We start from the raw sequence: 18199 nt of genomic DNA, 5'->3' as shown, positions 1-18199 counted from the left end.
CATCTCTCAGTATTTTTCCACACAAGTCACATCCCCCACCCATAACTATTTTTACATGAGGAACCTGTTGCTTCCATGGCCAAATACTTACTTACGATGCACTTTGCACTATCCTGACTAAGGAACAAGCCGTGATTCCGTCGCCCATGGACAGCCTGGCTCCCTCTCACAGCCAGCCTGAGGTCTCCTCCCAGGGCCTGGTGCAGACAACTGGAGCTGGTGGAATTTACAGCACCACCGTGACCTCTGCCTTTAACCTTGAGAAAGCTCTGTTATCTCTAAAGCACCCTTCTTCCCTCTGCTAAAACAGATTCCTTGCAGAGGTTTTTCAGCTGGAGAGAAGTACTTCAATAATTATTCTTCCTCTGACTATTCTAATGCAGTAATCTTCTCACACAAAATGTTTTTCTTTGCTGCAAACTATAACTCTTCTGTTTTCTGATCCTTCTGTGATGTCCTCCTCTGCACAGCTTCATCCACAACACTAGTGTTTCACCAGTCAAATACAATAAATTGACATCAGCATTCCAGTAGCTGCTACTGTTACTCTCTCCCTCTTCTCCAACATATTCTTCCTCTCCTTTTCCAACTCCTCAGTTTTGTGCTGAGCTATATAATTTGCCAGAAGAAACATCCTTCTGTTCTTCTTATATCCTGTTTCCTGATTTTCTTCCATTTTTTGTTCCTGTATATCTGACTTCCAAAAAGAAGCATCAGTTCTAGAAATATTCCCTCTTATAAAGTACTTGCTTGTGTTGCTCCTCCACTTCCTCCTCTCTCAATGGAGAATTTCATAAGAGCTTTCTGTCCTTCCCCAGCATCTCTTTGGACCAAGCAATTCAATCATTTTCTACTTAGATCATGTCCAGCCACATCTTGCAGAACTGCCTTCCACCAAGAAGTGTCCCTTGGTTCTTACACGAGAGCTGAGCAGTGCATCGCTGATCCTTCCATCCTCTAAGGTGCATTGGCCCTCTGTCCTCCAAGCTATTAAGGAAGTCCCTGGTGCATGGATATAGCGTATACACATTCCAGCCTAAACTGTGCTTTGAGGTACTTAGACAAGCTTCATTACTGAATAATCCAAGCACTTAACAAGCTTTAGGTATTTATCCCCACAACAGCCCTGTAAGAGATCCCTATTTTTACCTGATGGGGAACTGAGGCATAGGAAAACTACTTATGCTACTTAACATCGGGATATCGGCGATAACTCAGGAACCATGACTAAGTCTCTGATAACCCAGACTAGAATGCCAATCTAAAGACCATTCCTCCCACTTCCTGAGTGATAAGGGTTCAGCAAATCTTATGTATGTGGATTTTCCCCTGCTGCCCTTGGAATGTTCTGTGCATAGATGAGCTATCTTGGCTGGCTTGAACACAAAAAATGGTGTCTTTTCCTCCCCGTATACGCCTTCAGCCAGAAACTAGTTAGCCAGTAGTATTTTGCTGTGTGCAACATTTTTTAGTCTTTGATACAAAAATTGATGTTCCTATAGCTATTCACACATGCAGTTAAAGAAAAGCAAAAACAAAAAAAAAAGAAGAAAGGAGAGAAGAAAGAAACATGTTATGTGTGGTTTCTGTACAGAATTCCAAAGCAACTGTGAAATCCGTGTTCTTCTTAATTCCTCGAAAAATTATGTCCCGTCACACCGTACTGCTCCACACCCTTTTTCAAAGCTTTCATCAAATATGGAGCAAAAAGTAAAAATTCTAAACATTGCTCTGTTTGGGACAATGATAGCCACTTTCTTTACTGAAGACTGGGATTTTCTCCCTGCACCTGAGTCTGCTTAAATGAGATAGCTCCACTATATCATGAAGAAATACTGCTTACGCAGAGATAGCAGCCAGAGGTAGCCACTATGACTTTGCCAGTACAACTCCTCAGATACAGAGTTATTACAAATTATTATCTCTATCAGACAGGTAAGTCTGCTGAAGTGAGGGGAAGAGACAGGAGAATGAAGAGGAAAAGGTGATGAAGGCAAACACTGCTCATAAATCATGTGCCTAATGCAGACAAAATCATAAATAAAAATGATTTCCAGTGAACCAGTAAAACTTCAGGAGCTAAAATGTTTTTGTTCCTCATCAAACAAAATTTCTGTTTCCTAGGACTGAAACTGTAAAACCCCTATACCCAAGTTTATATGAATTTCAAAACAAACCAAATTTCTTTCTAATTAGCAGCAACTTTGTTAAACAGGATATCTGCTTTGCTGATACTAAATACTTACCACATCCCACGTATGAGCTAGTCAACCTTAGTCCATTGTTTATTCTCCAAGTTTCTCAAAGTAAGAAGAAGATAATACCTGATGATGGTGAGTCCGTTTAAACAACTTAGACTGCATCTATATTTGTTGTTTGGTCCTGTTACCATAACAAAGCACAGGTGAAACATCTCTTATCTAGCTCACTTTATCATTTAAAACCTACTGAGCAATATCAAGAATGTTTAAAATAGCAGCTTAAAATTTTATCACAGGAATAGGAAGAAATGGCCAGTTGTGCTCCAGGGAAGAAATAACTAAATGTGTTGCTAACTCATTTAATATGACCATGAAACTGTTTTTGTATAAAAGTATAAATATAGTAATATCTGGAGGATGATCTGGAGGAAATTTTGAGATCAATTAACTTCTAGAAATACTATAGCAGCAAATATTCTTTATGAGAATCTATAGGACCACCACTGCTGCACTGCTGGGGCCACATTATACTTTTACAATGTACAGACAAGTCAGTTCTACCAATATATGATATCCCTTGTTTCCATGTACACATTTAGAGCCACAATGTCCATTTATGTATAATAGATCCATCTGAAATTACCCTAACTGGTGGATGTGTCCCACACTGCAACTTTTAAGCTGGGCCACACTGAATCAAAAGGGAAAAAACCACAACCAACGAACCAAACATATAAAACAAGGCTCTGCATGCCGTGAAGTCTGGCACAATCTTAAACCATGACAAAGCCATGGATGAGCGTATGGCATTCTCAAGTACCGACACACTAAAATATAACTAGCTTGATATATCTTACAGATGGCAGTATTTTGCCACAACAAGGAGATCTTGGCAGGGAAGCACAGAAAACAATACAAGCTGAAGCTTTTAGAACTGGATATTCAAAAACTAGCCTCCATGTTTGAACATGGTCTGGAAATAAAGCTTTTAATTTCCTCTGTAGCTGTTGCCAAGAACACAAAAACCTTGAAAGGAGAGATGAGTGAAGTGGGTTGTGGAAGGTAAGGATTTGCAGCAGCAGGATGTTCTGGTGTGACCCCATGGCAGAGGAGAAGACACTGAAGTTGGGTCTCTATGCAAAAAATCTCAGACTATTGAAAGAAAAGCTAACTGCTAATTTCCCCTCAATATATATGTAGAGGCTAAATGCTCTAGGATACTCAGCCTTGCAGCACTCGCAAAGCCCTTGTAGAAGTACAGTTGCATCTTTGTGACTCACCATTAGCTTTCCATGATTCCTATTTATCTACAAAACCATCTTAACATAGCCAAGGAAAAGAAAAGATGGCGTGACTCAAAACTAGCACCAAGAAAAAGCTGGACCTCAGTCAGCAGAAGACTCTCCTTGCTTCCAGTGTGACCCAAACATTGCTGCAACAAAGAACTGTCTTCTTCATCTTCATCCCTTTTTCACTGGGGTTGGAGGCTGCAGGGTCAAAGCCAGGGACAAGGGATTGCCAGGGTAGTGTGGTCCCAATCCCTCTCCAGCCCCTTCCTGCAGCTCCCAGTGAGGTCCATGCGGGATAGTGGTTGCTCACTCTCTCTTCCAGTAGGAGGATTTACTCCTAACACATTCCCTGTCCTCCTGGAAGAGAGGAGCCAGAAGGCATGGTGAATCACCACTGCCTACCTGCATGCCCTCCAGATGCACCACTTCGCCTCATCCTCCACACAGGAGAACTGGTAAAATCCCACATGATGCCTGAGAGATTTCCACTTTGCAGTCTCCTACTGAAAGCAGAATTTACCATCTAGAAGAAAGAGCAACTGTGCACAGAATGCTTTGTGGTTTGGTGGGCAAGGCTCCTGGCAAACATAGGAACCAGGCCTCCAGCCTTCTGTGGTCTTCCTTGCAGCACTCCTCGACATACTGACTAAAAGCTGCTGGTAGCCTGTAAGATATCACAAGATAAACTCCAAAAATATAGTAGGATTTAAAAACAGAGAAGAAAACATACACATATCTCTGCACATGCAAGCCAGTACACAAACAAGTGGGGAAAACAAACCTCATAAGAGCTTCCAAAGTTTTGCTTCATTTTTATCTATTGGTAAAAGAAAACCACTGCACTATCATTAAGAGGAAGGGCTTTGGTTTGTGTTCCCCAAAACGTTCAGTAGTCCTTTGATTAAATAGGATTGGGAATCACTACTATAAAGCAATCATCACTGTAGCAGCAGAGAACCTCCCGAGTAAATTAGATCTGCACAGTACAGCACCAACTCAATTGAAAGGAGCTATTTGCTCTTCAACCCATTCTTTAATGTGTTTTTTTTTTTTCTTTTAAAAATGTTGAGAGACTGAAAGAAAGTTTTATAATCATCATTCTGCTGCTGGTAGTGGAAATACTTTGTCAAGAAAAGCTCTGGAAGGTGTGTTGGGAGCTAGTCTTTCTTATAAGATACTCATTTATGGAGGATAGTATTTTAGAAAGCCAGTTTGTCATATCACAGCAGTTTTCTTTTCATTTCCCTGACCATTTTATATTCAAATAAAATTGTTCAAATGATCTCATCAGCTCCTGTTTGGTTTTTTTTTTTTAATATCTTTATTTTATATCTTTATCTTCTTATTCAGTTTCCCAGCTCCTGAAATAGTAACCATTACTGTTATGATAAGCAAGCTAACCACCCTGTTATCATGCATAAGCAATCTAGTCCCACTTTCCTTGTGACATGTTCCAGGTTAAGGAAGAAAGCTAAAGGTTATAATGAAGTCATGAAACAATGGATTTTGTGTCTTGGTTTTATCCTATTCAAGAGCTCTTCCCAACAGCCATTAGCCATACCTTCAGCTTCCAGCCTGCAAATCCTTCCAAGGAAGCCCTGCCCACAAGGCAGATGAGCCAAGCCACAATGAGCAGGGTGGTGCACATCACATACTGAGATTTGCAGGTAACAAAGGGATTTGCAGGTAACAGCTGCTACATTTTTGCAACACTATGAAAGTCTACCTTCAAATCTGCCCTGAGCTCATCAGAGATGGCTGAAATTCCAATACTTTCTCCAGTGAATTGCTCAATACCTTTTTCCTCAATCTGCAGTAGATGAGAGCTTTTTAAAAAATGAGCAAGCATGACTCATTTTTATGACCAATGCGCTATTCGCAAAATGCTTTCCAACCAGATTGCAGTTCAAATAAGACATGTGTATTGTTGCAAAACAAAATATGCTGGCTGAACAGAATGTATTCATCTATATTAGTTTTTCTTTCTAAATCCAGCACACTGGGAGCTAAATTAATCTGCTGAGTGCTAAATTCATCTACTGAGAGCTACTGTAGATTCAGGGAAATGTTTTGAGTGCTGTAGCAAACAAGTCTCCCTCACTCAGGAACCCTCTGTGGGCTGTTGGTGTTTTAACCATTTTGTCTGCTTCCAAGCAAGGGAGCAGCTGATAGACGAGGGAAATGCTCACTGATTTGCAGTGGCAGCACCACAGCCAATCAGCCCTAGAACGAGGCACAAGCACGAATCTCTCCAACTATGCATATTTATATGCAGCTGTCGTACCTCCAAGTCTCCAGTGAATACCAAGTGCTTGTGTGGCCACCAAGACACACAATGCTATCCCTGCAGCCTGCTCTCGCTTCACTGTGGTAGGGGAAGATGGAATATACAGGAACACATTTCATTATCCCTGGCTTGGCTACCCCAGCAAATTACATGCCTAATACAAGTACACTGTAGTTGCATAAATTCTTAATCCAGAGGCATTTTCAAAGGGCTAAAGGAAACAAACCTCTTGCAAGAATATATTTTCAGTGGGGGAGGCTGAGCTACGAAAACGGAGTAACAGAGACAAGCGTCTTGTCAACAGTGTCAAAAAGCCCTGTGGTATTGAGGGGAGGGTAAGGGAAGGAGCCTTCCCTGGTGCTACAGTGGTGATGCATGGGCAGCACCCAGAGATGTGTCTGTGAATGGGACTCCTCAGCTCAGAGGTGGGGCTCAGGGATTAGGAGGAGTGACATGGGGTTCTCCTTTTGGTTTAGCAAACTCTAAGACTTGAGAACATACCCAAAAAGAGGGAGGTCTGTGGATCTGAAAGAGAGAAGTCCAAGTAGAAATGCAGGTAGAGAAACAGCTCTGTGAAAATGAGAACCCAGAAATCTGGCACTTAAAGGAAGGCTGGTGAAGTAAATGTACCAAGGATTCAGAGAGGACTAATTATTTAATGGTCAAGCCATTACTTGCCTACTGAAGTAGAATGGTATTTAAAGCTGTTTTTTACAGTCTATGGGCACACAAAGCTTCTGCAGACTTGTATCAAAATCAAGAGCTGGAACACAAACTATGCAACATCCAAAAGTAATTGAAACAAAATCCACAGCCTCCATGTTCAGGTGAGTAGGGCTGCCTGTGCTCAGGTTCCCCACAACTGGGCTCATTGGCAAATCCCTTGAGGAAAGTCTATCCTGGGATGAGTTCTCTTGTGTTCCTAAATTACACAGAAAACTCCCTTCCCCTCCCTTCTTGCTACTCAACAAAGTCACGCTTGCAAACACTAAATGTTGAAATATAAAATCATTACAAACCAAAGCCATAAATAAAAATTATATATAGAGAGAGAGACATCTATATACACATACATACATACATATAAAACATCTCACTGTGTTGCTGGGAATACTTACATTTGCTACTCCCTTGCAAGCAAGCCATACTAAGACATAAAAGGGGAAAAAGAGAACAGGATAGAGTATTTTCACATCTGGTATTTACAATTGAAAAAGACTACAATCAGGGTTTATTTATGGTGGCAATCACATATAAACTTAACTCCTACTATGAAATTATTCTCATATTTTCAGTTCCAAAGAACAATAGAAAAAGGCTTCCACTAAATGTCAAAAGAGAAATCTTCTACATAGTGTATATAGGCTGAATAAAACTGCTAATCTGAGAAAGATTGTTACAGAAATCTACAACATTATAAGATCAAACTCCAAGTGGTATCGTATCAAAATGATGAAAATCTTGTACAGATCAGGAAATGAAGCAAATGGACCTATTTTATCTTCCAGTTTATTACTGAGAATGGGTTTTACAATTTGCTGTGCATAGTTAAAGTGCTACCCAGACAAATTACAGCTGCTCTTTTAACCTGAACATAAGATGGCACAGTTCCAGCCAATCTGAAGTATGGTTTCTAGGCAGGATGTCAAATCTCAGCCCCCTGGGTTCCAGAATGATGGATTGAACCTTGAAAGTTGCAACAGAGCAGCATATGTGATTTCTGTACTGTATTTTGATCACTCATGAATATATTAAAACATGTCCATGCATGTTATTCAAAGCTTCGGTTTATTGCTTTAAACTTAATTCCAAAAATAAAAAAAATTAAAAAGAAAAAATGAAAATAGGTAAACAAACACATACTAAATATGCAATGCTAATTTAAAGGCAAAAGAACCGTTTATAAATTTGGGATTTTTTCTTTTTTTACTGAAAAGGACATTAAGATAATGATGCAGTGAAGGGCACCATTTTAGAAGCCATGTCTCACACAGCTATTGGCATAGAGTGCCAATGAATCAAAAAAGAAAAGAAAAGAAAAAGAAAGAAAGAAAAAAAAAAAGAATCCATTTTTGCATTATCAATAACAATTAATCTTTTTAAAAACAGTTTTTGGCATGCAAATACACTATCCAAGTGTTAGATATCAGACACACTCCTCCACCTGCTCATTCTGATGCTCCAAATGTGTCATAACTCCATTTCTTAATTTATTTTCCTCTCTTCTGTGTCCCTTTTACCTTCATGAACAGTTTCCCTAAAAAATTATAATTAATCCAAGGGAAGATATACCCCAAAGTGCCCCTTAGAAAGCTGAGGGAATGTGTGACATACCAATGTCACACATGGAAGCTGTTGGGGAGTTCACCCTGACTGTGTGCTTGAGGAGAAGCTCCTTGGGCAGGAAAGTCTCCTGCTCTGTGCTGAGGGCACCTAACACAGTGAGGGGCTCTGAGCTCAGGCTCTGAATGCCATCCCAGTACAAGAAATAAACCTGTTAACAACATTGTCATATCACACTTGGACCCCACTGAAATCTTTAGCTCTCCACATAAACACACACCAAAGTTGTCTGAATCAGGGACAGAGCACATCTCCTAAAAGACTGGGGCAGCTTCAAGGTGAAAACAGGCTTTTAATAGAAGAAAGAAAAAAAGGTGGAAAGTCAGACTACAACAATTTTATGAATGATCTGTGCAACTCAGCATTTTAAAAGATCCTAATTTACATGCTTTTCAGCAGGTTAATGTCTGCCTCCAGGACATGGTTTTAAACACGGTATTAATATTGTGACTTCTCTGGTTTTTCAACCTCTATGATTTTACTCTTCAGAATCCTCTTGTTTATGATGACAATTAAAAATAGTTCAATTTTTAATTTAGTAACAGAGCTACCAAGTTCTGTTTTAAGGTTGGCTTTGAATACTACCCTTAATACATATTATCTATATATTTTATATAATGTAAGTGCAAATAATACAATTTCAGATTCTGGTTGATTTGTGTTTCTGTAAAGATTATTAGCTTAACATCTCCTACATTTTTAAAAGTTATTACATTAGCCAAGACTGTATTACAGATTCACACAGAAAACTGAAGCAGGAAGGCACCTCTGGAGGTTGCCTGGGCCAACACAGCTCAGAGCAGTGTCAGCCAGAGCAGGTTGCTCAGGGCTATGCCCATTAGATTTAAAATACCTCCGATGATGGAGTCTCCACAGTGTCTCTGAGCATCCTGCTTTAGTGCTGACCACTCCCAGGTAAAAAGCTGTGATTTTTTCATATTACCTTTAAATAGAATTGCTTATCAACTTTTCACTGAATACCACTGAGAAGAGCCTGGCTCCATCTTCTGTACTGTATCACATTAGTTTTGTACACATATCATGCACATAATGTGCTGTATTTAAACATGAGAAACTAAAATGACTAAAGTTCATTAGCTTGCAAACATGCCTTCCCATCTTCCTAGTTAATTTTTAGCATGCAGTTGAGGGCATGACACCAAGAACAACAAAATAAGGAAACAAATCAAGATGTTCTAACTTAAAGATGGCAGAAATTCTTATTATCTTCATCTCCTGATCTTTGCTCGTAAGTATGCACAGAGAAACCAGAAATGACTGGGTGCGATTCAGTTTAGATCCTCGGGGTTTAAAAATACCAGAATTTTTTTATAAGTTTCAAAGGAGAGCACTGAGATCACTATAAAACCTAAGGCATTCCAGGTGTGAAAAGCAAGCCCTTTAGGTTTTCATTTGTTCTTTAAGCAACACTGTGGACTACAAAATAGGTTTCAAAATTTTACTGTATTTAAAGTTTCGAACATCTTTGTCGCAACTGAACATTCCATAAGAAGGGCTATGAAGAAACATCTCTTAAACTGGAAGTATAATTACACTGAAGTTAAAAGGAAGCTTCAGTCAATTTCAAAATTAATTCAATAGATGTTTTTAATAAAGGTGTGGAAAATTAGGAATGTGATTGTCAGACACTACTTGGAATTTGCAGTCTTTTGAAAGTTTGTACTTTTGAAACTTGATTGATTCTATTTGCAAAAAAGTGGCTACCAGACAAGTGGCTACACCACTGAGCAGTTCACTTTTTTATTAATGTCCTAAATCTATGTATGTTGCCAGGATATGCAGCCCATAAATAAATCTACCAATGGGGTTAGGTAAAGCTAATTCATTAGCTATAACATTTGACATGAGGATCACCATGGTTAATTGATTATGCTCTATATCAAAGATAATTTTGAATTAAATCTGTCTAATGTACGCTGTTGCTGCTCTTGGCCAAATAAATCACCATGAAAGAATGACCTCCACAGTTCCCCAACAATAGTATGTATTTGGTTTTTATTTTTAATTGAATCATTTGGTATTTTAACTGGCCAGCTTTCCAGGCCTAGGATCCTACACATTATCATCCTTATGCTTAATTTGGTGCCAATTGCTGAGACTTTCTTAGTTATTTCATTCTTTGAAGTCCTACAAAACTGGTATACTGAAGTCTTATTTACTAAAAGTTAAAGCAGAGAGGACATAGCATCAACAACTCCTTCAAACTGTTTTTCCACCGCTTCTGGAAAACAAAAGTAATCCAACCCAAGAGAAGACTACATACCTTTCTGCCTGTCCCATCATGTCAAACTGTGGCACATCATCAGATAGTCTGCTGGGAAAGGCACAAGTGGCAGGGGTTGGATCCTGCTATGATACAGACACAGGGACTACAAACATTTCTACCAAGGCAAGCCAAAGAGGCAGCTTTCCTCTGCTTGCCACAGACTGACTCAGGCTGTTACTTATCACACCCCAGCACTGAAATTTTGACTCTACTGAAATCAATGGCAAAACCCTTGTTGAGCAAGGCCAAAAACTTGCCTAAGTTTATTACTGATTTTATGGCAGTGACAAAATCTGATATCCTATTACCAAACTCTTAAGGCACCAGCTGCCTTCCTGTTTAGGATCATGCCTTACCATCATGTTTTCCCAATTATTAAATAGATATTTATAGCCATAAAAAGGGAACCAAAGAAGAAATAAAAAGGAAAGCAAAAACAAAATAAAGGACTACTGCTAACAGTTAGCATATATTCTCTAAGTACAACAAATGAATTTTCCAGTGTAAAGGCACCAGCTTATTACCAAAAGGCTTCTTTTCTTGGGATGGAAACTAAGTTCTCTTTTGTCTTTTTTCTTTTATATTTTATTTTTTGTTACTATTCATTATCGTTAAATTTCCTGCAATTAAAACTGCTGAATTAGAAACACATGACTGCTTATGAAGTCAATGCTTCACTACATACTGAAGTCCCAGAACCATGTTTGGCATGAAAAAACAGATCAGCTTTAATTATTGCTATAGGATTTATGAAAATTTAGTACAGCTACAAGCTCTATCTACTGCCCTACCTTTACCTGTAACAACTTGAAAGTCATCACACACATCATGACATTATAACATAAAAATTCAACTCCCAAAAATATGTGCTGATTTGACTTCCAAGAATCCATATAATATGTTCTGCATATCCATTATTTTAAACTATCTCAAAAACACTGATTTTTATGGGAAAAAATCAAGCAAATACTGCTGAAGCAATATATATAAATATATATATACACACCTCAGCGGCTCAGTAACTTTCCCGCCACTCCCAAATTTTTATATAGTTTGCTTGATTATTTAGCAATTGCAAATTGCAGTTTGTAATGTGTTATTTACCCATACCTGCACCTCTTATGTTTTACATTCTACCTGCAGGCCTAAAGAAGAATTACTTATTTTTTTAGATCAGAGGAACAAAATAGTAGAAATTCTGTACAAACAATAGAGCAGCTTCTTTCAAAGAAACAGAGAATCACTGTTCCTAGAGAGAGATGCTGCCTAAAGATACTGTAAATGTGCTCCCAGGTTCTCATGAGGCCAACTTGCTCTGAAATGCCATTCTGGATCTACACAAGAGCAATTCCAACCATGTCTGGTTTTCACCTCCAGTCCCACCTCTGATATGTAGCAGAGCTCTTAATGTATTATCTGACTGGCATTCAGAAAAAATGCATTACAGAAGGTTTTGCAGGATGCCATTTGTGTATTCCTAACAAGCAGAAAAAAAGTGGGAATGAAATTTAAGTGGGAAGAGCAAAGGACAATCCTTTGAGTACAAATATCCCATTCAACTCTTATTTTATATACTTGGGCTATTTTTTGAAACACACAAAAATGGCAGCTTTTGCATCCTTCATATGATGAGCATTGCATGTGTAAAGGCACAACCCAACTTCTGTATTTAGCTTCATCCTTCAGATGGAATACTGACATTTTCTTAGGTTTTCAATAGAAGTTATAATGATGTAGGAGTTGGTCACCAGGAACACAACTGACTAAAATTTATATCGAGATACACAAATGAGAATCTTGCAAAGTACAAACTTTCAGCAAATATCATGGGGCAATATGTTCTCTGGGACACAGAACTTGTTCTTTCCGGATTAAAATACAGAAGGTCATTGTTTGGGGTCATGCAGGACTGTCCCTAAATAAAAAACAATGCAGATTTCAAAGCATAAGAAGACTATGCACTACTTCAACTCCTGGAGAAGAGAGTCAGGTGGGAATTTTGAAACATACTTCAGGCCAGTTATGAGAATCCTCCTCTAATTTTCCTCAAGCTTAATGACACACGTTACAAGCGCTCAAAATGAAGGGCAGTGATTTTCCTATAGCTCGGCTTTTGGTACCTAATCTACTCATTTAAGAAGGCACATTTCCATGCCCATCAATGGACAGAGAGGGCTTTTCCAAAGGGAAACTCCAATTGTCTCATTTTCTGAAATGTCTTTTAACGTCAGATTACAGAATATGCCCCGAACTCCCCAAGAATGGGTGCCTGAGAATCATATCACAAGATAAAATATTTCAGTGAACGATTATTAATTTTTTCTTCTTTGTCTCCACTGAGGAGGCAGTAAGTAAACTGTTTATCCTAGAAACCATAGGAAATTTTTCAAATCTACAACTGAACTATAAGAGTAAGGAATTAATTCAAACTGTTAGAAAATACTGTGCTGCATGAGTAAAGACAGACCCAGATGAGATAAAACACTGTAAGAAAAACACACAAGGATCTCATTTAATTACCTGCATCAACATAAACTTCAAATAACTTAATTGAACAGAAAAGCCTTATGACAGGATGCCACTTCTTTATTTAAAAGAAACCAAAACTATGCCTCATAACCACTATTAGCAAAAGCAATCATCAAAGGTCCATAAAGAAAGAGAGAAGTGCCCAGTGTATGTGTGATACAAAGGTTAGCCTGTGTTTCCAACACAGAAAAAGAGTCAGGAACACCACTGGGAATGAGCAATAGGAGGGAATTGAGCAGAACAGACCAAGGTGTAAGCAGGACAAAAATGAGATACCCCAAAAGTGGCATTACAGGGAGCATTGGACAATTTCAATATCCAGGAAAACAACTTCCCAACTGGATTTCAAAATGAAGATGTGGCAAACAGAAATAACCCAAGTTTGATGCGACTACAGATTTCTAGAGTGACAGGCTTTTATTTATATAATGCTGAATTTTAAATGCACTGTCCTTTTGGAGATAGAGCTCTAAAGAAAAACAAAAGAACAGTAACTAAACCAGTAAGTTACAGGGGAAAACAGAAAAAAGTTCTCATAAAAAACCCATAGGAATTATACACAGAAATCTTCTATTTCAAAACTGAATTCTTATTTTAAGACTGAGGCCTTTTGCTTGCCTGCTGCTAAGAAGGTGGTGAAAATCACTTTGATATCACTTTTGTGTTCTCAGAGGTAAAGCCTGAAGTGTTTGACCATCAGCAGACCCAAATAAATGAAAATCATCTGTATAACAAGACCGCTATTCCTTCCTAACCTCTTCTCAAGCAGCGCATTGGAAATAAATCCTTTCAATTTTATTCTGGTGTATTTTCCACCAGGTTATGGTGCACACAATCTTATCTGGGCCATTTTTCTAACTATTGTGACATCACATTAAACTGCTGAGAAGTGAACCGTTGTTACACAATCAACAGAACAAAAAAAACCAGAGTCTGTTTTCTTGTTTTAACTGAGACTTGGGGTATGTATAGCTAGCAAGAAGAAAAACAGAAATGAATGTTCATTACTAGAAAATAAACAGAAAACTGCTGAATGAGTACTGTAATTCTAGGATAATGGGCCTGATGCCTCCTCTTCTGTTTTGTAAATATTTTTTCAAGTATTTCCTTTATTTCCCATTGAAAGCTGTTTTCCTGTTCTCAGTTGTCTCATTAACCATATTGTGTATAAGGTGGAAAGTGACTTTGGTCTGGCTGGAAGATTATCTGTAAGATGACACGTGATCCACTCCAGGACATTTAAAAATTTGTATCTCTGAAAGCAATATTGACATTTAACTTGAGATTTGGAGGGCAGGGGGAAGCATATTTCAGGTTCTTAGTACCAAAACACTTGGTTTATATTGTTTTGCAGAAATGCCACCTCAGAGATGAAGTAAAGCAGCAATTTCACTTCTAATTTCATCCACCAGTTATTCTGGTCTGAGAGCTGTACATCATTAGTCTCCCATGCCACCATAATCACTTCCTGGGCTGTGTCATAGATTCCTCACCCCTTACTGGCTCATTACTCAGGAACACGCTCTAACAAAGTATTCCAGTTTAAAACACATTTTTCAACCGACACTTCTCGGATGGAACGTTGCACTGGTTTGTAACAGGCAAAATGTCAGGGACCACAGAGATTTGATTTGGGAGTGCTCTGAAAACTTTGAAACCTTACCCAGGATTATCCACCTCCTTGTGGTGTCCCTTCCTGCTCTCTGTTTCATAACTTTGGTCACAACAGACCCCTATTTGTTTCCTTCTCTGCTCCTCGATTTCTGCAATCTCATCACAAGCCTGACATCTATTGTAGATACTCCTGTATCCTTCAATTCCCAGAGTAAGCTCAGATTTCTAAGTTCTGATTCCTTGGATATTGATCCGCTGTGAGATTTTTTTTGGCAATAACAATTCTTCTCAGCATTTTCTTGATTTTTAAAACAATATAAAAGTAACAGTTTGCTACCAAAAAAAAAAAAAAAAAAAAAAAAAAAAATCAGTTGTTTTGTGCTCAGAAGACAAATTATGCTTTGAGTGAAATACAAGCCCAGCACAGAACGGCAGCAGAAAGACCAGATACTGCCTCATTCCTACACTTGCTGTATCACAATTTTGACCTTGTTTGTCATCTTTAAGGTGTTCAAATAGAAGTTTTCAGCACCTTGGCAAATCAACCACACCAGAAAAAGTCAGGGTGCAGGCAACATCAAATGTGTTGTCTAACACCTGAAAAAAAAGCATCTGTGCTTAATTCAACGGTGAAAAGCTGGAACAACTTGGGAGGACTATAGCTGATAAGCAATCAGTTTATGAAAGGAAATAGTTTCTTTTTTTTCCTTTTTTTTTTAAATCCAAGGAAACTGAAAAATTTCTAGCTGAGAAGATAAAAAGAAAAATGAGGTTTCAAAGACCACATCACACCAGTGGATTACACTGCTTAAAAATAAGCAGATACTGACTAGAAAAGCTCTTTTCTAAGATTCCTCTTGACATTCTGTGATACTACTGCACAGTTTCAACAGGACGAATTTTAACAAATTTACCTCCAACTATGAACCAGGATCTGGTCATCGGCTGGTCATATTTTAATGTAATCTAGATATGCCTTTAACTGCAAAGAGTTCAATTTGCCTTTGAAAACTCTAGTTTTCAGTGCACACAGAGATTTTAGTGCACACCTTCTACTCAGTAACCTCACAGTTCCTAGTGATCTGTAGGTAATATGAAACCTGCTTCTACCTAAACTTGCTTTCTACAATCCTTATCTTGCCCAATTCTTGCTATATTTTAAGACCACATCGCCTTCACTCCATCATAAATTATATTGTTTTACTTTAGTACCTCCTTTCCTGTGTTTCACAGAGTTGGGTTTTCTTTTTCCTCCTTTTTTTTTTCTCACTTGTATTCAAAACACCGCAAATTGGAATTTTCTTCATTTTCTTCAAGAAAACAAACATCTCCAACACACCCTCTGCTCCCTCACTCCATCTATTTTTGTTGGTGTTTTCTATTTGCTCTACCAGACTTGGTTTGGATGCCCCGGTGTATTTTGTCTCCATCCTATGTTTGCTTTCCAGTTTGAGAACTTCCTGGCAGACAGGGTCTGTAAATTTGCTTTATAGAGCACTGAGGCAAACAGTCAGCACTTAGTGAGGAAGACACCTGGTAGCTCAGGAGGAACAGGTGGTTTTTATCATATAATGGGACATATTCTGCCCTACAAACTCCCCAGTCCGCATCAAAAGAGAAAATCTGAACATTACTTTGAACAGTTTTGACAAGAAATTACCTATATAACTTTGATGACATTTGATTAATTTCTCAGTGTCCAATATCCGTCATATTTTAAAGGAAGATACAGTATCCTGGTGCAGCTCTAACTTACACAGTATGACTTTACAGCTCACCATTTTTGTCAAGGGTTTGCCATTTGTGTGTTCTCAAAGCTTAATTATAGTATGTTACCGAATGCATTGGAAAAATAGACTCCATGTACACATGGTTTATGTACAAAGGGATTTGTTTAGCATTAGACACACATTCTTAGCATTGTACATGTCTGTTTCACTTAGTGGTAAGAAAAGGCTAAAGTAAAAGCCAAACAAAATTACCACAATGTTCAAATTCCAATTTATCTTCAACTATTCTGTAAGTACAGGATCTTCCCATGGGCACTTTCTTACCATTTAGGAAGCTGCCATGCTGAAGCCAAAATATTTATAATTGGTTAAGGATTTGGGGTTTGGGGTTGTTTGGGTTTTTTTTGTTTGTTTTGGGTTTTTTTTCCTCATCTATCCAGAATTTGCTAGATAAGAACTTCTCACTATTTACACTTTTCTGAAGCAAGACTTTCACACTGAATTTTCAGTGGCACATTGCAGATGCCCATGGGATGGAGATAAAAATAAGGCAGAGAGAATTTGCTCTCAGACTAAGAGCTCCAAGAAGGTTGTTCCTTGTTATTTCAGAAAGCAGTGGAAGTATTCAGGCACTACACCAGGAAATACAGTTGGAAATAGGAGCAATGATAAAGGCTGAAAAGACTTCTTTTAGCAATGCTAAAGTAGTTCTTGCCATACAAATCAGTTTGCCTAACGTGAGACGTTAATTGTAACGAAAGAAGTTAAATTTTCCCAACCAACTCTTTATAAACTTAACAACAAGAAGCACTGTGCATGAATTCCCCCTGACAAGTTAGAAAACTGTATGTGTTGGGGTGGGCAGTAATAGGAGCATGTGGAAAATGGTAGAGGGAATGGGAGGATAGGCTGAAGAGAACACATGGAATCACACTCTGTGTGTCCACAATGCACCACCAGTTATTCTCGTCCTTCCTAACACATTTTGCTAATGACTCCACTTGATTCAAACATTCCTTGTAAATCAGACCTCCTTGTAAATCAGGATCTCTGATTATTGTCACTGTACTCTGCCCCCTTCTTGCTGTTGAGTGCCCAAAATGGGATATAATGCTCCAGACTACCAACACAGTCCCAGCTAACAGGGAGTGTCTGTCAACAGCAACTGCACACACTGCACAGACATGCATTTTAACTGAGCTACTGACAGAAACTCATGTTCTGACCCTGAACAGCTAAAGCTCTTTTCTCAGAGATATACAATATCCCTTTAATCATCCAGACTTGGAAGGCAGGTCTAACAAGAGACTGGATAGCTCAAAATAAAAACCTCTCCTAGCTGCATCACAGAAAAGTGAAAATAATATTCAGAACATATTTACCCTTCTGTATGTCTAGTAATTGAGCCAGCACTGATCAGAAGCAACCTCAACTCTGAAGCACTCAATAGCAAACAATAGAAAAGGTTATGCAAGACAGGAGAGGAGGGGATATATTTGTCTTCAGTGCTACTGCCACAGCTGATGACCCTGCACAAGAATAGAAGGCACAGTGCTCACATTTCTGGCTGAAAGCAGATATTCCTTCACAAGAACTGTAAAAAAGCAAGGTATAACCAGTTTGAATGACAATGCTATTAAGAGCTGTGCCTTTAAGCCTTCCTGAAACAACACTGAAACATTTCAACACGATGATATTAGGAAGTAGCAAAATACCAAGGGATTTCCCCCCAGTTAAATGGAGGGCTGATGCTGGGAGAAGGCAAGTGATCAGTCACCCAGCTGGCAGTAGAATATGAGGCCTCCTCAGAGAACACCCCTGGTATCCCAAGGACTCTGTCTTGCTGCTGTTCACACTGCTCTGGCTCAAGACATGCACTGCACAGGCTTCCCAGGCACCAGGGGAAAACCCAAAGGAGG

The 18199-nt window shown here is 38.7% G+C and overlaps 1 protein-coding gene across 7 annotated transcripts in view; it reads right to left on the bottom strand.

The window, feature by feature from the left end:
- The window catches only part of LOC108446061, a 238112-nt gene that overhangs the window by 166042 nt on the left and 53871 nt on the right, over window positions 1-18199 (bottom strand). The window contains exon 5 of one of the 7 annotated variants that reach the window (XM_017731532.1): window positions 6894-6924. The exons of the other annotated variants lie outside the window; for them this stretch is intronic. The gene's annotated coding sequence lies outside the window, so the exon portion shown is untranslated. Of the gene's footprint in view, window positions 1-6893; window positions 6925-18199 lie in introns of those variants that run through there. 7 annotated transcript variants of the gene reach the window in all.

This window comes from Corvus brachyrhynchos, unplaced genomic scaffold, assembly GCF_000691975.1.
Source record: "Corvus brachyrhynchos isolate BGI_N302 unplaced genomic scaffold, ASM69197v1 scaffold152, whole genome shotgun sequence".
In the NCBI taxonomy this organism is placed as follows: Eukaryota; Metazoa; Chordata; class Aves; order Passeriformes; family Corvidae; genus Corvus; species Corvus brachyrhynchos.
Note: the sequence above shows the minus strand (reverse complement) of the source record. Positions and strands in the feature narration are given on the sequence as shown.